We start from the raw sequence: 20,754 nt of genomic DNA on the forward strand, positions 1-20,754 counted from the left end.
CGGCCTCTTCCCCCAGGAAAAGAGGGCATGGTGTGAAGCTGCACCAGGAGAGGTTTAGGTTGGACGTCAGGATGAATTTCCTCACAGAAAGGGTGATTGGACACCGGAATGGGCTGCCCAGGGATGTGGTGGAGTCACCGTCCCTGGAGGTGTTTCAAGAACTGGATGTGGCACTGAGGGCCATGGTCTGGTTGACCAGCAGAGGTCTTGGTCAAAGGTTGGACCCGAAGATCCCAGAGGTGTTTTCCAGGCTAATTGACTCTGTTACTGTGATCTCACCCTGTTTGTGTGCCCATCACCCACAACCCAAACACCCTGCAGGTGTTTCAAGAACTGGACGTGGCACTGAGTGCCATGGTCGGGTTGACACAGGGCTGTTGGGTCACAGGTTGGACCTCACAATCCCAGAGGTGTTTTCCAACCTGACTGACCCTGATCCTGTGATCTCACCCTGTTTGTGTGCCCACCACCCACAACCCAAACCTCAGCACCGGCATGAAATGATGGAGCAAAGTTACATTTAAAAACGTGTCAGTACAATTCCTCAGCCGGTCTAACCAGCTCTAGTGCCACTGCTGTGTCTGCTGCAAGGTAATTCCCCAGCCAGAACTCATCCAGGACGCTGCTGCCCTGCTCCTCTCCTCCTCTCCCAGGGCTCTGCTGGATCATTGCTGCCGGATCCCGAGCGATCCCGAGCAATCACAGCGGGGCCGGCGCTCGCTGCCCGGCTGCCCGAGGTGATAATGCGTGCCCCAAAAATGAAAACGTTTAGGATATCACACTCAGCATCAAGGATGCTTAGAAAAGCACTCACCCGTGGAGTAAGGGCAGCGTAATGTGCTAAGCTGTTGGAGGAAAGGTCAAGGTTTAGAATTCCTCCCCTAAGTTTCATAAGAGCAAATTAAAAATAGCTATAAAAAGAAAAGTCTTTTTTTTTTTTTTTGGCTTGTTCCAAAGCTGTGAGAAGCTTGTTTTCATTATTGAATATGTTATCTAATTAATATAATGAAATGGTATCAAATATTGCAAAAGAGTCCACTGATTTGATAGTTATGAATTATCTAAACCTTCTGCAAAATATTTATTTACTTCTGTGTTAAATATTTCCACTGTAATCACAGGAAAGGTTATTCATGTCTCAAAACTCGCTGAAGGCACAGGGTGAGATTTCCCAGGCAATTCCCAAGGCTGATTTCCCTATTGGAAAACAAAACTGAGTAGTCAGGATTCCAGATGTCAGATCTGAGATCCGAGAAAGCATTTCATTGTAAAGTGCATGATTACACTTAAAGTTAATAATCCTACACAAAACCTCTCTCTGGAGCAAATGGGGTTTTATTATCCCACTGTTGATGGGGAATGATCACATGGAGCCACTGATGAGAGAAGTTGAGGGTGTGCAGCTCTCAGACTCTTGCATAAAGCAATAGTGATGTCCAACACCAAGCTTTGTTATGGTGCCCATAAGGATCTGGTGCTGCTGCCAGCTCTGGATCAAACTGTGCTACAAGAAGCTTTTTTGGGGTGAAATGAAGGGATTTACAACCTCAACCAAAAAAGCAATCATTGACAGTTTTGCCATGGATTGCAGGTCAAGTGATTCACCAGTGCCTTCTGCTGGTTTTTATATTCATCTCTAATTCTTTCAAGACATAAGGAGAGGAGATAGGTAATGACACTTTTTATTTGTCGGAGGATTGAATTTATGAGTGAAGTTAGGAAAGGATATGAGCTTCAGGGTTATTATTTGAAGAGAAAAGTTAGAAAATAACAAAGAATGAAAACTGGCTGGGTAGGGTTAAATTTAGTCTCAAAGTTAAATATCTAAACCTGAATGAGGTCAGGCTCATTAGGCTTTGAGCAGGTCATCTCCTGCTTTCTGTGAGGAGAGCAGTGCTGTTCCCTGGTGCTCCAGTGGAAGAATGCGGGCAGAAAGAAACACAGAGACAATGGAATAACAGGGAGAAAGCAGGCAGTGCTGCAGAATAATACTTCCAAATTTCAGAAGCTGCTGATACCCAGGTCAAGAGCCAGGGAAGAAGAAAAAAGCACTCAAAACCCAAGAAAACGGAAGGCTTTATTTGAGGCTTCAAAGTTTGATTTCACTATTTCTGATATTTAAAAAAAAAAAACCTTTTTTTTTTTTTCCCCCAGTGAGAATAATTTCAAATGGCTGCTTTTGAAAGTCTAGTGCCTCTCATTCAATCCAAATTGCAGAGTCAGGCAAAATGTGCACACACCAAAAGAGGCATTTAGTGAGGAGAGAGACGGGGAAGGGACTCCTGAAGGAAGTGGCAGGAGACAGAGCTGGGACAGCAGCAGGCAGAGCCCCTGGTGAGGCTGAGCCCATTCTGCAGCTCCCAGTGCACCACAGAGACCCAGCTAAAGCTCTGCTCAGGACAGGCCCCTCAAACTCAGGGATTCTGAGTCGTGGCCTTGTTGTCTGAGCACATCAAACCCCGTTTGCCATAAAATATGAACAATTCCCCCGAGGTTTCCAGGAGGAGGCGGGGAGGCAGCAGCGCCCTTCACATCCCTGCTTGATGCAGGCAAGGAATTGCAAAGGAAATGGTTGCATATGCTCTTTATTCTTTCTTTAGGAAAAATAAACTTATGTTAAAAAGAGACTCGTAAAAGGAGATACCATCAGTGCTCTTTTGACAACGCTGTGGCCTGCAGTGCATTCCTGAGGAGGCAGGGAAAGGTAAAGCCAGTAAAAAGTGAGCTGGTTTATACGAGATAGAATTCGGCCCTAAGAAATGAGGTTTAAAAAGCTATTACTTTTCCGAGTTTCAGTGGAGCTTGGAGTATATTCATTTTAATTCCTTATCTCAAACACTACAAAAAGAGGAGAATTAAGGGGAACCCTCCTAACCTGCAGTACTTCCATTTTCCATTCACTCTCGAGGCCTGCAGTTTCCTGATGACAGATGTTGGTTTCGCTGCAGTTCAGTCTTTTTTTTTACCCTTTACAGATGTGATTTACTAGATCATAAATCAGTCACTACTTCTGGAATTTCAACTAACAGATGTCCCCTTTAAAGATTTTAATATCAACATTGTTAACCCACAGTTTCTTTTTGAGGAAATGCCAGTTGCATATAAGAATGCCAATTGGCAGGAATGTAAGTTGAAATTTGACATATTAATAGATTTTTTTTTCTGAGTGAAATCAATTTATTTTTTACAGAGAAGGCATGGCTGCTTTAGTTCTCCATTAGAGCCCCAGCTTGCTGTATCTGTTTGCTTGCAATGATGTCATTAACTAGAAAACAGATGCACTCATGAGCATCAGAAATCAATCATAGCTGTTGGCACTTTAATAAACAGCTGCCTTCTTAAATGGTTTGGAATAAACACTGATCATCACCAGCTCTTTTTGAAGGAAGAGCAGTAGGTTATAAAACTGCTGATTAGAGGAGGGGAAAACCTTGAAATTATAAACTTTAGTGGTTGAAAACCTCTGATTGAGTTATTTTAAACTGTCAAAAGATTTACAGAAGAAAATAATTGCAAGATAATGGCTGCTCTGTGCAATATCAGTCATATGACCGCAGAAATGGTGCCTGATGTATTTTCATAAACTTTCTTCTTCAGAAATAGATCTTATGCATTAATAAGTCATTTATCAAACTTGAGCAAAGCAGAATGTTATTGCTTCCTTGTGCAGTTCAGAAGGAATTTGTTTAGAGATACCAAATGCCTTCCCTTGCTCTCAGATGCAAACTAAGAGAAAATGTCTTACCCTCCTTCTGCTTTCAGGGTGTTTTTACTACCTGTGCAGGGCCCAAGGATTTACCTTTGAGATAGCAGCTGCAATTCACAAAAGGTACCTGGGAAGAGGCCACCAAATATCAAACAGCAGCACAGTGCAGTAGCACATCACATTTTTCATACAGCACTCAGATTAGCTTCAACTCCACCTTGCTAAGTAGCTTATCAACAGAAGAGATGTAAGAATAATTCTCCAGCAACTGCTTCATATGGCTTAGTGAGAGAAACAGCAGAGATATGTTACAGCATACGCTGCTGCTGTGGTAATCTGCTTGTTCTGCTGGGTGTGACCTGCCCCTCTGTAGCTCCTGTGATTTTGGTGTTCACTGTATTACACAACCAGGGCACCTTCTGCACCTTTTCCAGCAGTGCTGGGCCCTGCTGGGGCCAGTCCTGGCACTGTGGCACAAAGTTCCTTGTAGTTCTTTGTCACAGCACAGTAAAAATGTCTGCACAAGAGATTAGGGCAGAGGAAAAGTGTTTATCTGCAGTAGCTGTGTGAGGCACAGGCACGGGCCCTTCCTGCAAGGATTTGCACTTTGGGATTGTCATGTGTGGCCATGGCTTTGGGGAACTGACAGTGGTGATGATGGAGATAAAATGGCATTCAGGAAAGTGATGATGGAGATAAAATGGCATGCAGGAAAGTCTCCTGGATCCTCTGGAGACTCCACTTATCTCACCCAGAGCACCCATAGAGAAAGGATCCCTGCTGCACTCTGTAATGAAAAATACCTGCTCCAGTGTGCTCACAAAGGCTATTTGAAACCATAACCTTCCCTTCCAGGCTGTGCATTATTTCACATTTAGGTCCTGTTTCCAAATGGCTCACAGAGGTCTATTGAATGATTATTCAGTGGAATCAACATCAGAACCCATCCTTTTCCCCCGGGGTCCTCATCTCTCTCAGCTCCCTGTCCCTGAGAATTCCACTGCATCTCTTCCCTTGTTCTCTCTGTGCCACTTGGACTCTGCCAGAGGGACTTGTTCTCTCAGATCTTGTGTTCAGTACTGCTGCACTCCCTGGCAGGCAGGATAAGGAAAGAGTGAAGTCCTTGGCTTCTTGTTGCATTAAGCAAAGCCAGCACAAGTTGAATTACCAGAGATTTTTAGGTGCCAAATTAATCAGAGTTTTTATTGGTCGTATATAAACTGAGATTTTAGGGGATGACACTTGGCAGAATAGGAAAAGATCTGAAAAAATGTTGCAAGTACTGTTAGTGCCGTGTACTGACTCAGAAAAAAGGAACCAAACCCAACAAAAACAACCAAACAGCTATTAAGGGCCACGAATCTAACCCGAAGAAGGAAAACCCCAGAAACTTCTTCCCTCTCACTCCCTTTTTCTCACATTTGCTCTAATAAAGGAGCATTTCTTGTGGCAATAAGACTTGTCTGGCCACAGTATAGCTGTGATGTTCTTCTGAGAAGTTATTCACACTTCCAGCGCTGCAGGGAAAGAGCCCTGGGACCTGAAACTGCTTGATTTAGTGTGCAAATCTCATCCTTACATGTACACACACTGTGAACATCTTTTGCCTGGAGTTAATTTTGTGGACAACATCAGGCAAACATTAACAAACCAAGAAAAAACCTTCCCCCTGCAGGAGCAGAGCCTTACTGTGGGAATTCCTGGCACAGCTCACTAGTGCCCATGACAGCCGCTGTCAGGCAGTGGATGACAAGCAAATGCTTTCCTTCATTACTGAATATTTAACATTTTGAATCCCACTCTGCCTTCCTTACAAACTGTCATGTGGATGTTTTGTCTTTCTGCTTTTGTCAGTGCAAATGTCCAGTGGCTGTCTGTGCTGTCTGTCCTGGTGGCCACTGTCCCACTGCTGACTGCTGTGCGCTCATTTACCCTCTGAGAACTTCTCAATATGTCTTAGAAATCCACTTCAGATTACAGTGCACAGTTTTTGGGTTTCATTAGCTCCAATACAAAAGCAGTTTATGCTCCTCCTTTGTTGCTGCTTGGACCTTGATTGCCACTGAGAGCAGCTCTCCAGGAATGAGCGGCGTGGGGGGCTCACTCTGGGTCCTGGTACTGACACGGCTCCGTGGTGGCACAGGAGAGGCAATTTAGCACTGCCCCAGGTGAAAAATAATTTCAATTGCAGCTCCTCTTGCTGCCTTCTGCAGGTCTGCTTGTGAAAACCAGGGCTCTGAATTTCAGCTGGCTCAGAAGAGCACAAAACAAATGAACTGGTTTTTCCCTTTGCCTTGTGCCAATGTTTTCAGAATGCTAAGCTTGTTTTACTGCTCTTGAAGGTATCCTTCTTCCAGGATGTAATTTTTTCGTTGTTAAAATGAACATTTGTTAAGAGTGGCATAGTCTAGAAAATTTCTGTGGCATATTTTTAAAATAACTCTAGATTTAGGTCTTCTTTTGTGGTCTGGTTGTCAAAACTCAAAGGTGTTCACAAAGGAAGTTCTGAAATTCAGCCAGGTGTTACCTGTGTTGAAGCATCCATGGGAGGCAGAAAGCATTTAATGTTTGTTGTTGCTTTTGTGTTACAAACCTGCATTTAAACCCGACTTCTAGCAAAAAAAAAAAAAAAAAAAAAAAAAAAAAAAAAAAAAAAAAAAGCATGTTTCCTATCCCTAGTCCTGGAAATATTTTATGTTGGAAGCAGTATAAATATCCCAATAATAAAATAAGCACAATTCGCTGTCACTGAACAGGGCAGTGAGCTTCCCCTGGATTTCAGGGATAATGGAGACAAGATGTGGAGGACTGAGGAACAAACCTCCTTTCATGTCGTGGAGTTCAGAGCAGAATTCAGTTTCCCAGAGAGCTCTGTGCACGAGGAGTGCAGTGCCCTCTGAAGAGAGCAGTGACATTCTGGGGGCTCGGTGGCACTCACAGCTCCACTGCCACTGTGCCCTTTGCCACTGTCCCCACACAGCCCCGGGCACGGAGCAGCTTCCAGAGGGGAGGAGAGATGGAGAGGGATTGGTGCAGAGCAGTGCAGAACACAATGGCTTTCCTTCACCCACTGCCCTTGCTCCAAAACCTCCCTCAGTGCCTTTGAAAACTTTTTCACATCTTTAACCTGGGAGAGCCCATTCAAATTTTATGACTTTTAGCCTGTGTAATAAGCCAGGCTGAATCCTTCTGCTCGAGGAAGCTTTGGAGCTGAACTCTCACCTTGTGGCTCAGATATCTTCCCCTCAGTTTTTTTAATTTCATCAGTCAGAAGGGAAGGAATGGAGTATAAAAGTCTATAGAAGACAATCACCCCACTGTGGTACAGGGAGGTATTTGTCAAGTTTTCATTGGCAGGACTAAAACAGGGAAGTTTCTGTCCTAATCCCACCCAGAAAGAAGCATTCCCATTTATTAAGTCTCATTTCTAATACTGAACTCTCAATTCACTCATGGTGGGTGTATAGCACAATGCTGGGATGTCCAAAACATTTAATTAACCAATTACAGCCTAAAGTTGTGGCTCCATTTTCCAACATGTGTAATGAATTACCTGCATCATTCCTGGTTTTTAAGCCATCTACCTGAGAGAGAGAACTGGTTAAAGATGTTTAGGTTAGGGATCAGCTCTGTTGTCACACAGTGCACCCCTTTAACAAGGCTGCAGAGATAATTCCTAGCAGGGTGTTAAACAGCCACAGGCACCTGTTCCACTGAGCCACCAGCTCAGGGCAGGAGATTTGGGCTCTGTTTCATTTATCTCACCTGCATCACCAGGTTACAACGCACACAGCAGCAGAGAAGTGTCAGGCATGGCTAATTCACATCTCTGAGGGGTTTCCATTGCGCAGGGTGTGAATGACAGGGACACCACACTGCATTCTGCACTCCAGTTTACTTCAGATCAAACACCTTGGAGCTTTTCCACATCAGATCTGCTTAACTTTTGGATATACACAATAAATGTATTTCTTTATTAGCCTCAGTATTTAACTCCAACCTTTTCCTTGTCGTGTAAGAGCCACACATCAGTGGGTGGAAGTGCAGAGAAAAAGGTGAATATCCTGCTGTGTTCCTGAGCACAACATCACTGAGAAACTCCAGAAACGTGGCCAGAAACTCCCAGCTCCGTGTGCAAACTGAGTGTCACTGGGACACAGATTAATAAGGAAGCAGATTGCATGTGACTGGAAAGAGAGAGAATCTCAGAAATCAGGCCAAGGCCTCCACATTATGAATATTGCAATTTCACTAGTCAAATCCAGGTCAAAAGTGGTCAATACAAACATAAATCTCTGCACCTGTCCACAGCATTCTGCTTCTGTTCCAGCAGCAAGCAAAGCATTTTAGATGGAGCAATAAGAATTCCAGTCTAGGTGTTTCTTCTGGGTTATGCTGCCCTGGATCAAAGCAGCCAAACTCCCAAATTTCAGGTTGTGGCTGAGAACAGTTTGGACATGCTGGAATTTATGAACAAACCCCAAACTCAGCATAATTAAGCTGCAAACCCCACCCCTCTAAATCAGTAAGAAATCATCAGGGATGTGTCTTTTTTTATTCTTCCCATAGGAGAAAGTGGCACACTTGATATCAAAAGAGCACTTTAAACTTAGCAGGGTGGCTTTATTCACTCATCGTTCTTTTCCCAAGCCTGTCCCTCTAAAGTAAGCAATATTAGGATTGGTTTTAATCCATTTATTTTCCTTTTTTCCCTATCCTTCTCTCCAACTTTGACTTTCTGGCTCTTCAGCCTGTCCCCACACTCTCCAGTGTGCAAACTGGGGACAGCAAGGCACCTGCTATCAAAGCAAACAGGTTCCCTCACTTTCCCACTGTGATATTGGTTTTTTCTGGCTCCAAAGCTCCCAGTGGTTTTGGAGACAGGAACACACATCCTGGACTCTGTGACTCATCTTCAAAGTCATGTCTGTTGTTCCAAAAGCCTTTTAAGACACTTCCTGAAAATATCTTTTTTTTTAAAAAGGAAATTCATATCTAATGATCATGAAATGATTGAACACAGCAAATGTGTTCAAAAAAATAAATCCCCTGCTTTATAGAAGTACAGTCTGAAGAAGGAGACAAGGCTGGTTTGTGTCCTTTGTACTCACAGCCAAATTCTGGGCCAGGAGAGGGATTTTGGTGGGAAAATGGATGATCTCCCAGCTCCTCAGATCATCTGAAGCACTATTCACCTTTCAAACATGAGCTTCTGGACTTAATTATACTTTAATTCAGCGTCCCCTTCACCTTTTGGCACTGATGTAAAGCAGGAGGCAGAATTTACTGCTGCTGGAGCTTATTAACATGACTGCTATTGCTCACAAAGGATAACAATGCAAATTCTGGGCTGGGGCTCTCCTGGGTGTAAAGCAGCAGCAGCTCAGTGAGGGTGGGACAGTTTGCATCTGCACAGGGGCTGCTCCATCAGGCATGGCAGGATTGCAACTTAATGAGCTTCAAAGCAAACAGAACTGCACCAACAGGATTGTGATCATCAGGGGCAGCCACCCCCATCTGAGAGAGGCACAGCTCAGTGTGGGAGGAGAAAAGACACAGCCTTGGTTTGGGGTAGCAGCAGAAAGAAACCCCCTTGGCACAACCAAAACTTTCACTGCCACGCCTGAAATTTGGCAAATGGGACTCGAGGGTTGCTTTTTCCCCCTGTAGGTGGAATATTTTAGCTGATACTGGAAATAGGAGAAGCAGGGTCTTGGCTGGTAACTAATCTAACTGAACACTGCCACAGCATCACAGATTTGATTTCCATGAATGACTGAAATTTTTGTTTGCAAACAGTGGCTTGAAATCTATTTTGACTGGGAAAACATTGCTCAACCTCACTCACTGCAGGTCTGTGTCAGAGTTTCACATATCCCAGGCTCCCTGTCACAAACCCTGGACTGTGCCTGTAACTCCCTGTGATTTTACAGCTCTCAATACAGTAACTTGGGGTGATTTATTTTTCCTCTTCTCTACCCTAAGTTACACCTTTTTCACAGAGCCCCCAGGGACTTAAAACACCCTGAAACCCCAATATAACCCCTTCAGGCTGAAAATACCAGCCCAAATGCCAAGTCCTTTCCAGGTGGAATACTCCAAACAATTGAAGTCAGAGCCAGCACTTCTTATACACCTGCAGCTCATTTTCTCACAGGAACTGCTTGCCACAAATAGCACAGAAAATGTAATTACATGTAACTTTTTCTATTATTTTTCTATTAAGGGATTTCTTGATGCAAAAAAAAAATCCCACTTTTTTAATAACGAATGAACAGAGAGATGTCTCAGCATTGAGAGGGTTTTAATTAGAAATGCTACCTGTAAGTACATCTAAACAGTTGGTAGCAGCCATGGAACACTTCTAATTATAATCATCATTTTGTTTTTCTCTCAGGTAGCTTAGCTCATTAATTACTTCTAAAAAAATCAAGTCTAGCATTCAATTCTAGTGTGCAATATAAAATTCAAATTAGACTGATATCACTACCAAAATATTATGAGCTGATTTATATTAATGGTATTCCATACACATAAATATCAGTAAGTTATTGTCTATAAATAAATTGGGCGTAGTAGTCCAAACCTTTGGATTCCCAAAGTTCACCTGTGTATAGGAAGTCATTGTCTTAATGCAGTATTTGTATTAAGTATGTATATTTTTGGGGTTTGACCTGTTTTATAAATTATTCCTATTCCAGATACAGTGTGGGGTGGCACAAATTTCATCAGCACAGTGAGCACAGGCCATGACAAGCAGTGCAGGACTCTTCTCATTCCTTGTAATAACAACATCCTCCATGGACAGTCTCTGTGGTGATGAACCTGAATTCCAAAATTGTGGAATTTTGGAGGCCCAAATTCAGACTGCTAGAAACACAGCCCCCACATTTCTGGTTTACTTTGCTTCTTTATGTCCAGTTGACTTCAATGAGGTCACAACAGAAAACTGCTTTGAGTAAGACCAACACAAAACCTCTACTTTGGGAAAGAGGTTCTCACAAAGGTGCTCACAAAGATGCGCTGAAAAATGGGAGAGTTTAAAGCTTCCCACCTCTCTGCTCACTTTTATCTCTCCCTGAGCCAGGGGAGAGATAAATGCTGGAGCCCTTGCCTTGGGTTGCTTTTGGAGGACTTTGATACCTGTGGGGGTGTGAGGTGAGGCTTTCCTTCCCTGGAGGCACCACAGAACCTTTGCTGGGGGCTTCATGGGAAGGAGTGTAGCGATGTGAAGGAGCCAAACCTTTCCTCTGAGGGTGATGTGCTGTCTCTTCTTTTTTCTGTGCTCTGTTCAGTCCAGTCCTCATGTAAATGTGTTATTGGGCTGTCTCTTCCATGAGCCCATTATCTTTACACACAGCATCTTTGCTTTCAAGTTCAATATTTTCAGAAAGCCGTGCTCCTTCTGGCGCTTTGCTCAAGTTCACTTAGTCCCGTGAAGAAAACTAACCATGAAAAGTCACTCTACTTCCAGCGACTGCACTGGAATAATTCTGTGCCTTGAAGTTTTTCTTAAAGGAGAAAGGAATGCAGCACCCTCAGCCCAGCTTCAGCTGTGCAGCCTTTTCTCCAGCTTGGTAAATGTTTACCCTCTGGTTTGTTCAACAGCAGCTTGTTTTCACACTGTAAACAAAGGCACTGTGTTTAACAGTGCTAATTTGACAGTGTACAGTGCTGGCAACATCCCACTAATATGTGGTGGTGCTTGTTAGGAGGTGTGTTGAGCAGAAAAGCTGGGTTAAGCTCAGGAGGATGGTGCAGCAGGAACAGCATCCTTTGGCTCCCCTGTGGATGCAGGTCAGAGCTGCTTGGCTCAGAGTCCTGTGGCTGTTTGCAGTCACAGACAGGACATGAGCTGAGCAGATCTGAGCTCTGAAGTGTCTGCAAGGAGCACTTGGCTCTTTGGGATTTCTGTTCTGACTTAGAAGTAATGGGACAACTGGAAAAATTTGTTTTTCCTAAGCACAAAAGTCAAAGCACCAATTTGGTTTGGTTTACCTGAACAAACCCTTAAATAGGATGCTTCAGAGATGCCTGCATTTTGTGAGTTTAGCATATTGCTCCTCAATTTCAGTCTTAAACTAAGCCACTGTGGTATCAGAAGCCTCTCACTGAACCCACGGTTTACTTATTTCAGTCACATTCAGCTGGCATCAATATTCTTGGAAATCCAGAAGAATTTATGTGGGAGATGGAGTGCTTGCTCTTGAATAAACCAGGATGAGAATTACGACTCAGGCTGGAATGTAAAGAGAAATGAGGTCTCGGGCTTAGAGCGAGAATGTTCTGAGCTATTTTCTGTTTTCAAGTTCTTGAAATAAGTATCATATTAGAGAGGGAAAGTTATTATTGTAAACTTCTTCCAATTCGGTGTATATAATAGAGATGTCATGGAGGAGATAAACTGTATTTAATTTTATGTTTGAGTTCTGGCTGTTTGTTGCTGTCTCAGGGGGAGGGAGCAGAAGGTTGTTTCTCAAGTCCCTTAGTCTTTAAAAACGCCAGAATTTGATGCAGTGCTGTGTAATATGCACAATTTTTTCTCTCTGTGATCCAGAAATGATTGTGTTGTGAAACGCTGAAAGCTTAGGAGCTTCAGAATAACTGCAGGTAGTTTAAGCATGAAGGACTGGAGTATGTTGTGTCTTAGGGGATTTTGCACTGGATTTTATTTTGGACCACGCTGTGGAGGAATTCCATCGCTCGCTGGCGGCTCAGACACCGAGCCGGGGAGCTGGACTGCACCCAAAGTGAAACTCTGCTCTGCTCCTCCCCTCAGGCCCGTGCTGCACAAGGCTGTGGCTGCAAAAGCAGCTGCTGAAAGCAGGCAGTGGGTGATGGCAGCCAGAGGCAGCTCCTCTGCTGGGCAGTGCTGCTGTGTTTGTGCCAGGAGCCGAGGGGCTGCTTCAGAGCCTGCAGCTCTGTGACCCAGCAGTGACACAAACAGGGTCCAGCAGGTCAAAGGGCATCAACACCTGAAGTACAGCTGATGTTGATAAGAGTTTAGTGATCGACGTCAATGCTGTGATGTTTTTTGGTTTTATTGACAGCTCATTCCAGAAGTCTGAAAGGCTGTGGGGTTTTATGGTAAATATTAATTTGATTATGTGCCAGCACAGCCCCAGCATATGTCATTCTTCCTGGGGTTTACACTGGGCAGGAATGTCAGGAGACATTCATGCAGCACGGGCCTGGTAAAGGCCTGACTGGAGCTGGGACTGTGTATGAGCTGTGCTTGAGGAAAACTGCAGGGCTGAATTGACTTTGAGTTGTCATTTCCCCTGAATTGCTCAAACCCTCCCACCCCACTCCCAAAATATAGTTAAATGATTAAAATGACTGCCTAGACACAGCTGTTAATAAAATGTTAATGAAATCAGATTAAGTCAGACCCATTATAGTTTAAACATTCATATTCCCCTATTGAAACTCTGGTACAAAGCTGAGGATTCCAGATGTCCTCCAGGGAGGGGCTGTGGTAAAGCTGAAACCTACACACTGTGGAAATCAACCTATGAGAGGATGTGTAAGATCTGATATCTGCAGTTTGCTCTGCACTGATCTCTTTGTGCTTGAAACAGTTCCTAGAAGGTAAAACCCCACACACCATGGCAAACTCTGAAACAGAGAGCTGAATCATCGTATTCAGGCATTGATTTATTGTGTCCATTCAACACAAGCTTCTCTAAAAGGACATTATTGGAGATATTTGGGACTTCAGCCATGAGGGAGGAAAGGCACCTGAATTGTTTGCACTGCACCTCTCAGTGCTGCTGCTCTGTCCTTTCTGCCCCTTGCTCTCTGCTGGTACTGGACCCATCACAAGGAAAATCACATGCAATTGTTCTCTTGTTACTGCATTGACATTTTCCTCTTTTTTTTGGCTTAGAACTGAGCCCAAGCTGTGGCCAGGATCTCTGGCCTGGGGGGAACTTTGATGCTGCATTCACCTGGGACAGCACAGGGTGGTGGAGCCAGGGCTGGGGATGTGTCCCTCTCCTGCAGGAGTGACAGGATCATCCAGGGAATCCTCCTCTCCTTCCTCTCCAGAGGGCAGGGCACATGGAAAGCACTACCATGAAATATTTATGGATTATCTCACATTGGGGGTTTTTCTGGGATGGCCTTGGCACCCTTAGAGCCTGCTATGGCTGAATCCCAGCCTTCTGGAATTTGTGTTTAACTCCTGGAAATGCACTGATCTCTGGCTGGAGTACCAGACAGTAACTCTCAGTCATTTATACACCTGTAACCCATCTGTCCCCTGTTTGTCACTGCTCTCCACACAGCACAGATCCATTTCACCTGACTACCTAGGACAAGCACTGTGTCCACTCCATCATTTTTATTGCTCTCTTCAGTAGTTTATCAATGTACCTTCCATAGAGGAGAGCTCCAAAATATATATACATGCACTACATCAACCTTGAGCTGAGTTTGTGTAACTGGGAATGAATCACCCCCGTGGCCTCATCCCCTCCCCTCAGGTGCTGGGTATTTTCTGCTGGGTGCTAATGCTCCCAAATTGCGTCCCAGTTCCTGTGAGGAAAAAGTTCTCAATAGACAACATTTAGTTTCCTGTGCCTAGGATTTAAATGCCATGTACTTCACCTGCGGAGGGATTGTGCTGCTCACTCATTTTCAGTGTTTCCATGACTTTCCTCCTGTTACAGTACTTCCCCCTGATTTTTTCCCTCTGATTGACATCCTTCATTTTTACCTTTGTTGGTAGAATTTAGTTTCCATTATTTTTTCCTGTTCCTGGGAAAACACTGCCTAAAATAGAAATGTCCCTGCATTTCTGCCCATAATTTAAAATTTATTTCCTGTGACTTTATTATCTATTCTCTGTGGTAAGTGTGGCAATTTCCAGAGTGTTTATCTGTACCCTGGTCTGACTGGGACAATAGTGACTGGAGGGGGAAACCAAGAAACTATCAATAAAAGCACAGAGCTGTAGGACTCTGCTCTCAGTACTGCATCAACAAATGATTTGACCTAAGGGACCACAATGATATATAGAATATCACATCAACAACAGGCAGCCCTGGGTTTGGTAATCTCTGGAACTGACTCTGATCATGCTGCCTGGCAGAGCTGGGGCTCACTGGATTGATTAATTCATTCCTAGGATGGTTATGGCTTCACTTCCTTAATCCTTTCTAACTTCTAATTTGCAGAGAAAATAATACTTCAAGTTTTAATCCAGTCACCAGGATCCTCCTTTTAGGCTGGGCCTTTATCAGGCTACTCCACTTAATGTCACTAAATAAGATGATTGGGAAACAAAACAGCAAGGCATAAATTTTCCTGCATCTTTAACAACTCATGTTGCATTCATCTGTGCTTAAACACAGTTCTGAACCATAACTTTGACTGGGAGACGTGAGAATATTATCAGGGAATGATTCACAGCATTAGATATCCCCCTCCTTTTGCAAGGCCTCTTCTCTGTTACACTGTTTGGTTTGGGTTTTTTCATTTGTCGCATTAATGTGAGTTGTGAGCAGAGCTCCAGAGGCAATGTATTGCATACAGGAGTTGTTATAGAACATTAAGTCCATCTCATAATTAAATGCTCTATCTATTTTCTTGTAAACAATAAGACCATAAAAGAGGTAATAGAAAAAAATGATGTCCCCAGTGTAATGGCTTGTACAAAATATGGCCAGAGGAGCTCAGCATTACAGCCTGCTGGAGGTGCCAAGTCCTCTGGCTTTGTCCTTAACCCAGGGCAGAAAAGTTGCTCTCATCCATGGGCTTTTGAGCACAACAGATGATCTCTTCATGGGCTTTGAGCATTGCATGGCGAGGATTCCCCAGCTAATTAAAGAAAGAACACATTTTTCTGGATGCAAAAGTACTTTAAAAAGAGAGTTTTGTAATCAATTTAAAAGCCAGACCTGAATTAGTATTAGATTTTCCTTATGTTTAATTAAGTCTAATTAAACAATGCAGACATCTTCCTGTCACCTGTGGTGTGATTATGTTAAATATTTAATGCTTGTGAAGGATTAGGCTGCACATCTAATCTATATCTAGCAATCTGTTCTCTCTCTGGAGTATTTTTTATTTAGTTCTGCTTTTGTATAATGAGTTGCCTTTCAAAGGAAACTGTTAAATGCTTTGGTGGGAAGGGGATGGATGTGTCATGCTGCACTGTGAGCAGGAGAACATTGCTGAGCAGGCACCGAGTGTGGGGGCTGCAGCCCTGCCAGGGACAGCCCACCCCACCCTGCCTTTCTGGAGGAGAAGGCATCAAAATCAAACCTTCCTGTTTGCTCAGAAGCTTCAGTGTCTCCCTCTTCCCCAGCAGAGCCAAATGATTAAGGACTTTGAAAACCCCAACGCAGGGTTTGTTTTTTTTTATTCACATTGAGAATATCCCTTGCAGCGTGCACGCATTTCAAGGTTGCACATTTCTTAGACTTGTTTTCCCAAGGGGCTGTCAGCTGTGTAACAGAAAAATGCATTTGTACATCTCTTCCCTCCTGAGCACCTCCCCATCCCTTCCTCATCCTTGCACTGCCTCTGAAACACAGGAATGCATCTGTTTACATCTGCTCACCTCCTGGGATGGCCCCCTTTAAAGGAGAGGCCAAGGACGTGATTCTGGGAGCAAGTGCTTTAAGAAATGGGTATTTGCATCTGGTCATAATAATTGTCTTCTCTAACAAAACCGGTGGAAAACAAAAATAATCAGCTATTCATCAAAAATGGGTTAAATGTATTCTCATTCATGCTATAAAAGGCACATAAAACACTTCTCTGGCAGTTTATTTGCATTAGCCATTACTTGCATCTGAGGACAAAAGACAAATTCACATAATTATTTTTCAATTGGTTGGGTCTGTGTCTGTGTAATCATTTTTTCACAGTGTATGAAGCCCTTTTTCAATAGACCATAACAGTAATAGCTATTTCTTATTTACAACTGGAGGAGAAGATCCAGCTACCAGATTTTATTATGCAGAGTGAACTTTTCAAAATTAAATTAGCAGAGCTAACGTGGTGGCCCACAGTAAACTAATTAGTTGTTAGACTGTTGGCAGAGATAGTATCAACTCTTTCAGACTTCCTAACAAACGTCCTCAAAAATTACAGGCAAAGGGTTTCTATTGCAGTTTGGTTAAGCGTGAAAATATTTATTCTCTTTAGTCAGAGCAAGGAGGTGATGGCAGGAGAGGCAGCTCAGGGGCAGAGCCAGGCAGCAAAGGGCCCCCAAACCTCCCTGATCAAAAGCAAACCCAATCAGAGGCAGGAGAGGTTTTCATTGCCACAGTTTAAGTGGCTTGATGATGTCTTTATGATGTCTGGACAAACCCACAGGCTTTGATCTACAAAAGCAGTCCAAGGTCCAAGGGGGGATTGTGGATCAGAGCTCAGTGGGGTTACCTGGGCCAGCCAAGGTGATAAAGAGAGGAGCACACCCACCCATCTGCAGTGGGGCTCCAGAGCTGCTCTGGCCCCTCCTGGGAGCCCTGGTCCCCCCTGTCCCCCAGCCCGCCCGGCTGCCGGGAGGAGCTCTGCACTCATGGGGAGTTAACAGGCTGCTCATTATGAAATCCACGCCACATCTTATTAAAAGTGCTCTGTCATTGAAAGTGGAAGGTGGAGGCTTCTTAAACTGGGGTTTTGTTGCCCTCTAGTGAATGAGGTCAGCATTATGCATGGGAAATTATTTTGATCGCTGCATAATTAATGCGTTCTGAATTGGTGCAAAAGTGCAGCCAAATTGCATCCTGTTCCCACTTGAATTACTTAACCTACAGACACTGCTCCTTACAATGTGTTGCTTCCTTGCCTGAGCCTTTTTTTCCCTCTCTTGCTTTATTCTTGCAATGAGAATGCACAACTGTGTGGGTATCATGATAAGGCAAGGAAGCCAGAGACAAGGAATAAATCAACTAAATGGATCTGCAGCACAGTAGCTTTAATACATTGGTATATACTTAATATGTCTCCTGAAAAGAATGTCTAATTATACTGTCATGGCAAAAAATGCATTTTCAATACTGATAAATTATGCCATCATTTACTTTCTGAGAACATGCTGAGATTTATGAAAGATTACTGCAAAATTATCATGCCAGGATAAAAAAAGAAAAGCCAGACTCAGTTATCATTGGCATCAGGAAAGAAAGAACAGGGAGAAAACCCCTTTCAATAGTGAAATACAGAGTACAATTGATAAAACGTTATGCAGAATGAAAATATTCTGCTATGGAATGAAATTCAGCCTTACATTGAAATTTTTTTTCTGACTTTGTTACCTGCTCAAGACTATTTTGGGGCTTAGATGAGGAGGTTGTCCTGATCTTGTGTATAGTTGGAAGCCACAGGGCATAATTCTTCAATGACTAGAACTCGACAGTTTTGCTTATCTGGGATAAAACCAGGGGGAGGTGAAGGAGTATCAGACCCAGAACAGCACATCAGGAAATATGAATTTATTTCATGTGGTTTTTGCTCCAACAACCCCCAGCTCAGCTGACTGGAGTGCACAGGTAGAGGCAGCTCTTATGGACCTGCTTTTCCTACATGTGGCTTGAAATCTGTTTTTGCAGGGGTTTTATCCTTATCCCTCACTTATTTCCCAAAGAAACCCACAGGACTGACCCCGTTTTGTGGCAGCCTGTTTGGGGTTGTTACAGGCTGCATCACCCTGGCTGCAGGCTCAGCTCTGGCCATCAAGAATCTCCCCTGCTCCATCAGGAACCTCCCCTGCTCCATCAGGAATCTCCCCTGCTCCATCAGGAACCTCCCCTGCTCCATCAGGAATCTCCTCTGCTCCATCAGGAACCTCCCCTGCTCCATCAGGAATCTCCCCTGCTCCATCAGGAACCTCCCCTGCTCCATCAGGAATCTCCCCTGCTCCATCAGGAATCTCCCCTGCTCCACCAGGAACCTCCCCTGCTCCATCAGGAACCTCCCCTGCTCCATCAGGAATCTCCCCTGCTCCATCAGGAACCTCCCCTGCTCCATCAGGAATCTCCCCTGCTCCATCAGGAATCTCCCCTGCTCCATCAGCAATCTCCCCTGCTCCATCAGGAATCTCCCCTGCTCCATCAGGAACCTCCCCTGCTCCATCAGGAATCTCCCCTGCTCCATCAGGAATCTCCCCTACTCCTTCAGCTCCTCCACTTCCAGGAAGAGGAGCAGCTCCTCCAAGCAGTGTTGTAGCCCCTGGTGCTTTTTCCTGTATCACCACAAACCAAAAATAAGCAAATCCTCTTCCTCTCTCCACACATCCTCCCACCAAGTCCTTTCTGAGCTGATGCTTCCCTCATTTGAAGGTGTCTGTTATGGACCTGTTTTCTGGGTGGGACTTTTCTCCTGTTCATTCTAGTGGGGTTGGGAAGGAGATTAATGTTTTCTGGTAAAGGCAATCCTGTACAGGATTGGAGAATACAGTGTTTAACCAATGGCTATCAAGGATGAAGGCAGCCCACACTGGTGTGGGACTCAGGAACCCAGTGAGGTCAATTAGGGGCTTGGATAAGGCTCAGAGAACAACAAGCAGCTCTTTTATTGACCCCTCTGGGAGGAAAACACAACTTAAAATCAAGGAGATAAATAAAATGCTGTGCTGCTTGCTGCACTCCATGAAAAACATCTGTAAAAACACCCAGTCTGATTTTTTGAGCATGCATGAAGAGTTCTGTGTTTTAATTCAGGTTGGGTTTTTTTATAATTAGTGTTATTTTTATAATGAGTGTTTAGACTGTTCCTGACAGACTGGCTGGTGTAGCTGGGAGAAATGGGACATCTGATGAAAATGCTTATTTGAAGTAAGAAAAATGCACTCAGTGCCACACGGCACAGCCCAAGCAGTCTCACTGAATTAACAAGTAAAACCAGATAACAATGAGTATAATGATAATAGCTGGCATAAGTAACCCATCTACCAAAAAAAATTAAAAGTCTTAGTTTAAACAAATAAAATAAGTTTAAAACAAATAGAAATCTTATAAGTGTATGAGATGCTGTTAAATATCCCAAACAGCAATGCAATCCCTCTTCAAGTAACAGTTGCCTTCATTGTCTGCTGCTGAGAGATTTCCAGCAAATCCTCTGTGGTCCCGTTGTAATTTTCCACCTGTTGGCTGTTTTGATTTGCTCAAAAATCATTTTGCACTTCTCAGTCCTGCCACTCAAAACCAGCAGTCCCAGTAATGTGTGGAACAGAGCTCACGGCCAGAAATGCCACAGCAGCAGCTGGGACCTGAAAGCAGGAATAAAATAAAAACAGATGTTATTGACTGAGGTGTTGGGTCACTGATGCCTTGATGGGCTTCTGTAAAAACAGAAGCCAGGCAAAATGAAGAGAATAAAAAGATTTTATTTTATTGGAGGGCCTTCAGGTACATCCAGGGCAGACAAAGCCCCCCAGGGGCTGCACCCAAAAATGGATGAGGGGTCACAGCTTTTCACCCTCTTAGAAGTTTGGGCCATTTGCATACTGGGGGTTAATCCTCCAATTGCAGCTTCAGGTAATGAAGTTATTTACCCCAAATTTGCTCCCCCAGCTCACTTTTGTTCCCACCTCTCAGGCCTGAGGGCAGTGAGGTGTCCTTGATTCCCAGGCTTGGAGAGGAATTGCTGTGTCTGCCCAAAATGGGACAGCAGCAGCTCACCCTGTGTGTGGAGTTTAGAGTTACACACTAAAGAACTGCAGGATCACAAACAGATGGAAAAGATAAAAGCTGAAATCCCAAGGAATCAGCAGAAGGACAGACCCTGATCCCTGCTGTGCTGAGGTGGGTGTGAGGTGACAGGATGGGCTCCAGAGCAGCCCAGGGACATTTTGTCAACGACAGCTGGGCTAGTCCAGGCACATTTATCAGTTGTGATTGTTCTATATATTCCATATTCCATACCTACAGCAGCCAGCACTGAATTGCCTTTTCACTTTTTAACTATTTTAGCTGCTGCAAGACATTTTCCTCCTAACAAGCATGATTGGCACTTGCTTTCATTAGTCCAAGTTAGCAAACACAAATCAATCTTTGTTCCCAGCGAACTCTTCATTTTTTAGAAAGTTTTTC

Source organism: Prinia subflava, chromosome 8 (assembly GCF_021018805.1).
Source record: "Prinia subflava isolate CZ2003 ecotype Zambia chromosome 8, Cam_Psub_1.2, whole genome shotgun sequence".
Lineage (NCBI taxonomy): Eukaryota > Metazoa > Chordata > Aves > Passeriformes > Cisticolidae > Prinia > Prinia subflava.